Source organism: Neoarius graeffei, chromosome 12 (genome assembly GCF_027579695.1).
Source record: "Neoarius graeffei isolate fNeoGra1 chromosome 12, fNeoGra1.pri, whole genome shotgun sequence".
NCBI lineage: Eukaryota > Metazoa > Chordata > Actinopteri > Siluriformes > Ariidae > Neoarius > Neoarius graeffei.
Window position 1 is genome coordinate 55,328,941 of NC_083580.1, and position 10,428 is coordinate 55,339,368.

Genomic DNA, 10,428 nt, shown 5'->3' on the forward strand with positions numbered 1-10,428 from the left:
CCACTTCCATTGCCGAACATTGCTGTTGGAGGTGGCCCGGCTCCCTGCAGCACCAGCAAACCAGCCCGGGCTTCCTCTCTACACCGGTGCCCTGGGGCTCACTCACCTGAGGGGGGGAAGAGAAAGACACAGAAGGGAAAAACGGGAGGGCACCGCAGGTGCGACGGGCCGACTGGGGTGGGGCCGGCCCCCGCCTCCGCAGTGGGGGAATGGAGCGAGGATGAGACACAGGAGGAGAGAGGGGGAGAGAGAGAGAGGAGAGGAGAGAAGAGGATGTCCGCTGTCCTGCCGTCGGAACAGCCGCCAAATGGTCCTCCGCCAACTCGATGGCCTGATCCAGCGACGCCGGGCGGTGGCACTGGACCCACTCCGCGGTTCCCTCTGGCAGGCGGCCGATGAACTGCTCCAGCACCACCTGATCGAGGATTCCCTCGGCGTCGCGGTTGTTGGCCCTCAACCACCGCCAGCAGGCGTCCCGGAGCTGCTGGCCAAACGCGAACGGCCGGCCAACTTCCTCCAGCCGCAGAGCGCGGAAGCGCTGTCGCTGTTGTTCGGGGGTGCGCCCCACCCGCTGGAGGATGGCCCAGCGAAGGTCCGCGTAGGCCAGCTGGCGGTCGGCGGGGAGCTGTAGCGCAGCCAACTGCGCCTCTCCCATTAGTAGGGGGAGAAGGCGCGCCACTCCATCGGCCACCCCGAGGTCTCCGCGACTTGCTCGAAGAGCCTGATGAATGCCTTGGGGTCATCCTGCGGGCCCATCTTGGTTAGGGTGAGGGGGGATGGGCCCATGGTGGGAGCGCTGGTGGACCCCGCCAACGCAAGGAGGTGCCAGAACGCCTGACGATCTTCCTGCTGCGCCAGCACCAGGGCCTCGAACCGGCGCTCTTGCTCCTTCCGGAGGGTGACTAGCGCCTGGTGCTGGCTCTGCTGGGCCGTGGCGAGGGCGTGGACCAGGTCTGCGAAGGGGGAGGACTCCATGGGGCTGTTCTTTTCCTGTGCTCCGTCCCAGGTTTCGGCACCACTGTGGCAGTTCGTAGGAGGGGGAGGAGCACAGAAAGACGGCAGGCCAGAATAAAGTTCCATAATTCAATTTATTTGTTCTTTTCAGAGACAAATATACTCCCAGTCACACAGAACACACAAGTTGGCTGGTTCAGGAGAGACTGCCTTCTTCTGCTCTCTCTCTTTATATAGGGTGCGGTCACTGGGAAGACACACAAACACAGGTTAATTGACATCAGGTGTAGTGATTCTGCCACTTACCTTCCCTGACTCCGCCCTCCTGTCACAGACCGGCGCTTGACCATGCCCCCGCTGCCACAATAGTTTAAAAACTAAAAATACAAGACTGAAGTCATAGTATTTCAAGAATAAAGTCTTAATATTTAGAGGAAGAATAATCACAAAATTTCAAAAATAAAATCATAATATTTTGACAAAATTGGACATATCAGAGCAACTTTGTGTGTTAAAATGAAGGATGTTGAGGATTTGGTGAAGTTATTGTCTCTTTTGTTAAACTCTAAAATGTACCAATTTGTCATAGGTTTATGATTTTATTCTTGAAATATTGATACTTTTTCTGAGAAAAAAAGTCTTGGCTTTATTTTGAAAGTATTGGTTTTACAGCATACCTAAAAGGCCATTATAAACATGACTGTTACTAATATGAATCTATGCTTTGGGCTAGAAAGAAACCTGCCCCACACTTCTTCATACCATTCTGTGCATTTTTTCCCTTACAACTATTGGTGGTGCTGTTGCACTTGGTTCTACAAAAATCCAGAACAATCCTCTTTAAGACATTTGATAACAGCAAAAAATGTTATGTGGATGCCAAGAAATTAAACATTATATTGATGATTTTTTATCTTTGAAAGACGGGGCAGGGGGCTTAATCTTACTAGCACACACACACACACACACACACACACACACACACACACACACACACACACACATCTATCTATATATCCACACACACACACACACACACCCCTATCTATATATCTACACACACACACACATACATATATATATATATATATATATATATATATATATATATATATATATATATATATATATATATATATATGTATGTATGTATGTGTGTGTGTGTGTGTGTGTGTGTGTGTGTGTGCGAAGCCTATGTTCCACAATGAGAGGCTACAGAGCGGAGAAGATCATAGAAAAGGCACAAAAACAACTCCTAAATGAGACAGTGAGACAGGTCCATTTCACCATTGAAGGACTGAAGGAGAAAGCTGACCAGTTACTCCAGAAACTAACATCACTCCTGCCTGGTGCAATCTTGGAGAAGGTCATTGATTTCATGAAGAAAGCCCAACTATCCCAACACACCAAAAGTGAAAAAAGACAAAGAAGAAATTTTCAAAACCTACAGTTGCAGACCAACAACACAAGCAAAACGGAAATACTTACTTGGAGGCAAAAGACAGACAATCCCACCCATGAGGAAACATATAACAGATGGGTAAAGAACCTGTCAGACAGGGAACTTACCCACCCAGAGAAAGAAGTACTAGCCAAAGGACTGAACTTTGCCATGACACCACAGCAATTACCTAGAGTTGATCTCATCACAGCTACAGAATCAACTATAAGGAATAACAACAAAAACTGAAGCTGAGTAGCTTAGGTTAAAGGTGTCAGTAGCTCTGTCCAGTGCAAAAGCCCCCTTCACAATCGAGGAAAGAAAAGCCATGACATCGCTGAGCAAGGACCAAAACATCACGATCCTTCCAGCAGACAAAGGGAGATGCACGGTAATTCTTAACACAGCCGACTACCACGCTAAAGTCTCTGCTCTACTCAGTGACACTAACACCTATGAAACTCTGAGATGAGACCCAACCAAAGGCTACAAGAAGATAGTATAATGCTTACAAAAGCTATAGAAAGAAGGAACTATTGACCGTCTTCAATATCACCGTCTATATCCCCAAGATGCTATCCCATGCTTATACGGACTCCCTAAGATTCACAAAGAAGGGGCCCTTCTCAAGCTGATCATCAGCAGTATAAACTCAGTTACTTACAACATTGCTAAGCATGTAGCCAACATCTTAGCCCCCTTGGTGGGCAACACCTTCCACCATATCCAAAACTCCATAGACTTTGTGAACAAGGATCAAGGTTTAAAACTGGATCCAGACGAAACTGTGGTATCCTATGACATGACCTCCCTGTTCACTTGTATTCCAACCATGGAGGCTTTGAAAACTGTATGGCATCGATTGCTACATGACGACACCCTCCACAATAGAACCAACCTTAACCCAGACCAGATATGCCAGCTAATGGATCTCTGCCTAAACACCACCTATTTCCAATTCAATGGCAAATTTTACAAACAGAAACACTGCTGTGCCATGGGCTCTCCAGTATCTCCCATTGTGGCCAATCTGTACATGGAAGAGGTAGAACACAGGGCCCTAAACTCCTTTGGAGGAACAGCACTGACCCACTGGTTCAAATATGTGGATGAGACATGGGTCAAAATCAAAACCTAAGAGGGGCAAGTGTTCACCGAACACATCAACTCAGTGGACAGAAACATCAAGTTCACCAGGGAAGATGTTAAGGATAACAGTTTGCCTTTCTTGGACTGTGATGTCCTCATTGGAGAAGACAGGGGCCTCCACCTTGGGGTATACAGGAAACCCACACACACAGACCAATACCTACTTTTTGACTCACACCACCCACTGGAACACAAGCTAGGTGTTATCAGAACCCTACAACACAGGGCTGATAACGTACCCACCAGCACTCAGGCCCAAGAGGAAGAGCACTCACACCACCCACTGGAACACAAGCTAGGTGTTATCAGAACCCGACAACACAGGGCTGATAACATATCCACCAGCACTCAGGCCCAAGAGGAAGAGCACAAATACCTGAGGCAGGCCCTTAAAACCTGTGGTTACAACAGTTGGACTTTTGTGAAAATGGTGACACGTTCCAGAAAGAACATCAACACTGTGGATGATGAGGAGAAGCATAACAAGCACAAGAACATAGTTATCCTGTATGTATCTGGGGTATCTGAGAAACTCAGGAGGATCTTTAACAAGCACCACATCCCTGTATTTTTCAAACCCAATAACACACAACAGGTCAAAATTTTATGTTTAACGTTTTTTGTTTTTATCTTTTTAGGTATAGAAATGCCATTCACTGGAAAAGGCGTTTTGTGTGTTAGAGTACACTTAAACACAGTCGAACAAGACTGTGCAGCACGCATTTATGAGAGAGCCCTCTAAAAATGTACCAACTGCCATGCAGATTTGGACATGGCACAAAAAGTTCAAAGAGGGAGGCTGTCTGTGCAGGGTAAAAGGATCTGGATGACCACCAGCATCGGAAGAGACAGTCTAGTGGGTTTGCGAATACTGAAAATTTGTGACATCGTTCATGGAATCCACATACCTTTGAATTTCTCATTCAAATTTTGAAGAATTAATCTTATATTGCTCAACATTAAGCCTGTTCAGTTTCATTTCCCTTGACTATGTAATTTCTGGGATATTTACATTTCAAATAATATTAAATTTTTGAGACAACCTATATATATATACACAACCCCAATTCCAAAAAAGTTGGGATGCTATGTAAAGCTTGAATAAAAACAGAATGAGATAATCTACAAATCATGGAAACTCTATATTTCTTTGAAAATAGTACAAAGACAACATATCAAATGTTGAAACTGAGAAATTTTATTGTTTTTTGAAAAAATATATGCTCATTTTGAATTTGATATCAGCAACAAGTTTCAAAAAAGTTGGGACAGGGCCAACAAAAGACTGAAAAAGTTGCATAATGGTAAAAAAAATAATAATAATTGTGGCAGTGGGGGCGTGGTCAAGTGTCGGTCTGTGACCGGAGGGTGGAGTCAGGGAAGGTAAGTGGCAGAATCACTACACCTGAGGTGAATTAACCTGTTTGTGTGTCTTCCCAGGAGCCGCGCCCTATTTAAGGAAGAGAGCGAGAGCAGAGCGGGCTCTCTCCCGACCAGAACACGTGTGTGTGGCGTGTGTATATATGTATAAGTAAACGTATAGAAGCTGAAAAGCTGACAATAAAGAGTTATTGAGAACTCAGTACTGGCCTGCCGTGCTTCTGTGCTCCACCCACCAAGAACACTTGTTACAGTGGTGCCGAAACCCAGGACGAGCGCAGGAGAGAACAGCCCCATGGAGTCCTCCCCCTTCAAGGACCTGGTCCATGCCCTCACCACGGCCCAACAGAGCCAGCATCAGGCGCTGGTCGCCCTCCAGGAAGAACAGGAGTGAAGGTTCGAGGCCCTGGTGCTGGTGCAGCAGGAAGATTGCCGGGCGTTCTGGCACCTACTCGCGTTGGCGGGGTCCACCACCTCCACCGCCGCGGGCCCTTCCCACCTCACCCTGACGAAGATGGGCCCGCACGATGACCCCGAGGCCTTCCTCATTCTCTTTGAGCAGGCAGCAGAGGCGTGGGGTTGGCCGGTGGAACAGCGTGCAGCGTGCCTCCTCCCCCTCCTCACGGGCGAGGCGCAGCTGGCCATGCTACAGCTCCCCGCCGACAGCCGGCTGGTCTACGCGGACCTCCGCAGGACCGTCCTCCAGCGTGTGGGTCACACTCTGGAGCAGCAGCGGCAGCACTTCCGCATGCTGCGCCTGGAGGAGGTCGGCTGGCCGTTCGTGTTTGGCCAGCAATTCTGGGACGCCTGCCGCCGGTGGCTGAGGGCTGACAACCACGATGCTGAGGAGATCATCGATCTGGTGGCGCTGGAGCAGTTCGTCGCTCGACTTCCAGAGGGAACCGCGGAGTGGGTCCAGTGCCATCACCCGGCGTCGCTGGATCAGGCCATTGAGCTGGCGGAGGACCATATGGCGGCCTTTCCAATGGCAGGACAGCGTGTCTCCCCTTCTCCCCTCCCCTCTCTCTCTCTCTCTCCCCTTCTGTTCCTCTCCCTCGCCCCATTCCCCCACCACGAAGGCGGGGGCCGGCTCCACCCCAGCCGGCTCCCCGCACCCGTGGTGTCCTATCTTCTCCTACTTCCGTGTCTGTGTCTTCCCCCCCTCAGGTGAGTGATATCCGGAACACCGGTGTAGAGAGAGAGCCCGGGCCGGTGTCCTGGCGCTGCGGGGAGCCGGGGCACCTCCAGCATCAGTGCTCGGTGATGGAGGTGGGTGTGGTGGTTCGGATCCCTGACGCGCCAGGAGCCGCCCTCGATCAGGCCGGAGCGTATCACATACCGGTGAGTATCCAAGGGGATACGTATCAGGCTTTGGTGGATTCCGGCTGTAATCAGACCTCAATCCACCAAAGCCTGGTGCAAGACAAGGCATTGGGGGGAGCACAATTGGTGAAGGTGTTGTGTGTGCACGGGGATGTTCACAGATACCCTTTAGTGTCAGTTCACATTCTGTTTCGAGGGGAGAAATTTATAGTAAAGGTGGCGGTTACTCCTCGCCTCACCCACGCTATAATTTTGGGGACTGATTGGCTGGGATTTTGGGATTTAATGAGTCATCTAGTGAAGAGTGGGTCCTGTTTAATAAGGGGAGGTACCGGTGTCATGTTGGTGGGAGCAGCTGTCACAGAGCCATCTACGTCGGCTCCGCGTCAGAGTGAGGAGCCGCCGGCTCCTCCTCTCTCTCTTGGAGAATCCCTTGTGGATTTTCCATTAGAGCAGTCGCGAGACGAGACTCTGCGGCATGCGTTTGACCAAGTGAGAGTAATCGATGGTCAAACGCTCCCACTGAACGCCACCCCATCCTTCCCCTACTTCGCGATTATGAAGGATAGATTATACCGAGTGATGCAGGACACTCAGACTAAAGAGCGAGTCACACAGCTTTTGATTCCGAAGAGCCGCCAGGAATTGGTATTCCAGGCGGCTCACTTTAATCCCATGGCTGGACACTTAGGGCAGGATAAGACAATAGCCTGAATAATGGCCCGGTTCTATTGGCCAGGGATTCGCGGCAATGTCCGTAGGTGGTGTACGGCGTGCCGCGAATGCCAGTTAGTAAATCCAGCGGCCATTCCAAAAGCGTCTTTGCGCCCTTTCCCATTAATCGAGATCCTGTTCGAAAGAATTGGGATGGATCTCGTCGGGCCATTAGATCGGTCAACATGAGGGTACCGCTTTATATTAGTTATGGTGGACTATGCAACGCGGCGGCACGGTGGTGTAGTGGTTAGCGCTGTCGCCTCACAGCAAGAAGGTCCTGGGTTCGAGCCCCGGGGCCGGCGAGGGCCTTTCTGTGTGGAGTTTGCATGTTCTCCCCGTGTCCGCGTGGGTTTCCTCCGGGTGCTCCGGTTTCCCCCACAGTCCAAAGACATGCAGGTTAGGTTAACTGGTGACTCTAAATTGACCGTAGGTGTGAATGTGAGTGTGAATGGTTGTCTGTGTCTATGTGTCAGCCCTGTGATGACCTGGCGACTTGTCCGGGGTGTACCCCGCCTTTCGCCCGTAGTCAGCTGGGATGGGCTCCAGCTTGCCTGCGACCCTGTAGAAGGATGGAGCGGCTAGAGATGATGAGATGAGATGAGATGAGACTATGCAACGCGATACCCGGAAGCAGTGCCTCTTCGCAATATCTCAGCACGCAGTATTGCAGAGGCGCTCTTCCGCGTTATCTCTCCGAGTTGGAATCCCAAAAGAGATTCTGACTGACCAAGGCACTGCGTTTATGTCACGTACACTAAACGAATTGTATAGGTTGTTGGGTATTAAGCCGATCCGCACCAGCGTTTATCACCCACAAACGGACAGTTTAGTTGAACGGTTCAATCGCACCCTCAAAAATATAATTAAAACATTCGTAAGTGAGGACGCACGTAATTGGGATAAGTGGCTCGAACCCTTGTTGTTTTCAGTGCGAGAGGTCCCACAAGCCTCCACGGGGTTCTCCCCATTTGAATTGTTATACGTGCGTAAGCCGCGCAGCATTCTAGATGTGCTGCGGGAAAATTGGGAGGAGAGACCTTCACAAAGTAAAAATGAAATCCAATACATTATTGACCTGTGCGCAAAACTCCACACACTCGCCCACCTAACCCAGGAGAATTTGCGGCAGGCCCAAGAACGACAAACCCGCCTGTACAACAAGGGTACGTGCCTCAGGGAGTTCGCACCGGGAGATAAAGTACTTGTACTGTTGCCCACATCGAGCTCTAAATTAGTCGCCAGGTGGCAAGAACCCTTTGAGGTCACACGGCAAGTCGGGGACGTCGACTATGAGGTGAGGCGAACGGACAGGGGTGGGGCGTTACAGGTATACCACCTCAATCTGTTAAAACATTGGAGCGAGGAGGTCCCCGTGGCGCTGGTGTCGGTGTTTCCTGAGAAGGCGGAGATGGGGCCGGAGGTTCAAAAGGGAAAATTGGCATCACCCACCACTCCGGTCCCCTGTGGGGCCCACCTCTCACCGACCCAGCTCGCGGAGGTCGCCCGGTTGCAAACAGAATTTTCTGATGTGTTCTCGCCCCTGCCCGGCCGCACGCACTTCATAGAACACCACATTGAGATGCCCCGGGGGTGGTAGTGCGTAGCCGCCCTTACAGGCTACCCGAACACAAGAAAAAAGTGGTTCGGGAAGAACTCGAGGCCATGCTCGAAATGGGCATCATCGAGGAGTCCCACAGTGACTGGAGCAGCCCGGTGGTCTTGGTACCCAAGGCCGACGGGTCGGTCCGGTTCTGTGTGGACTACAGAAAAGTCAACGCGGTGTCTAAATTCGACGCATACCCAATGCCTCGTATTGATGAGTTTCTCGATCGACTAGGTACGGCTCACTTTTACTCGACACTGGATTTAACAAAGGGTTATTGGCAGATCCCCTTGACTCCATTATCCCGAGAAAAAAATGGCCTTTTCCACACCGTTCAGCTTACACCAGTTTGTCACACTTCCTTTTGGGCTGTTTGGGGCGCCCGCTACGTTTCAGCGGCTGATGGATAGGGTCCTTCGCCCCCACGCCACCTATGCGGCCGCCTATCTCGACGATATCATTATCGATAGTAATGACTGGCCGAGGCACCTCCAACATCTGAGGGTTGTCCTTAGGTCGCTGAGGCGGGCTGGCCTCACAGCCAACCCGAAGAAGTGTGCGATTGGGCGGGTGGAAGTATGGTATCTGGGCTTCCACTTGGGCAACGGGCAGGTGTGTCCCCAGATTAACAAGACTGCAGCGATTGTGGCCTGCCCGAGGCCCAAGACCAAAAAGGGGGTGAGACAGTTCCTGGGGCTGGCTGGCTATTATCGTAGGTTTATACCTAATTATTCGGACGTCACCAGCCCGCTGACTGATCTCACTAAAAAGGGGGCACCAGATCCAGTCCAGTGGACGGAGCAATGCCAGCGGGCTTTTTCTGAGGTAAAGGCTGCACTGTGTGGGGGGCCACTGTTACACACCCCTGACTTTTCTCTCCCTTTTATATTGCAAACGGATGTGTCGGACAGAGGGGTGGGGGCTGTTTTGTCCCAGGAGGTGGAGGGGGAGGATCGCCCAGTGCTGTACATAAGCCGTAAGCTGTCAGTGTGTGAGGGGCGCTACAGCACCATAGAGAAGGAGTGCCTGGCCATTAAGTGGGTGGTACTCACCCTCCATTACTACCTGCTGGGATGCCCTTTCACCCTCTGTTCGGACCGCGCGCCCCTCCAGTGGCTCCACTGCATGAAGGATGCCAATGCGTGGATCACCCGTTGGTATCTGGCACTCCAACCCTTTAACTTCAAGGTGGTCCACAGGCCGGGGGCGCAGATGGTCGTGGCGGACTTCCTCTCCCGTCAAGGGGGGGGGGGGGGGGGAGAGTCGGCTGCAGGCCGGACGGCTGCCCGGCCTGAGTCGGGCGGTGGGGGTATGTGGCAGTGGGGGCGTGGTCAAGCGTCGGTCTGTGACTGGAGGGCGGAGTCAGGGAAGGTAAGTGGCAGAATCACTACACCTGAGGTGAATTAACCTGTTTGTGTGTCTTCCCAGGAGCCGTGCCCTATTTAAGGAAGAGAGCGAGAGCAGAGCAGGCTCTCTCCCGACCAGAACACGTGTGTGTGGCGTGTGTATATATGTATAAGTAAACGTATAGAAGCTGAAAAGCTGACAATAAAGAGTTATTGAGAACTCAGTACTGGCCTGCCGTGCTTCTGTGCTCCACCCACCTAGAACACTTGTTACAATAATAATAATAATAATTTGGTTAATTGGCAACAGGTCAGTAAGATGATTGGGTATAAATAGAGCATCCCAGAGAGGTGGAGTCTCTCAGAAGTAAAGATGGGGCGGGGTTCACTGCTCTGTGAAAGACTGCATGGGCAAACAGCGCAACAATTTAAGAATAATGTTCCTCAATGTTAAACCACAAAGAATTTGTGGATCACATCATTTATGGTCCATAAATGATTCATGATAATGATGG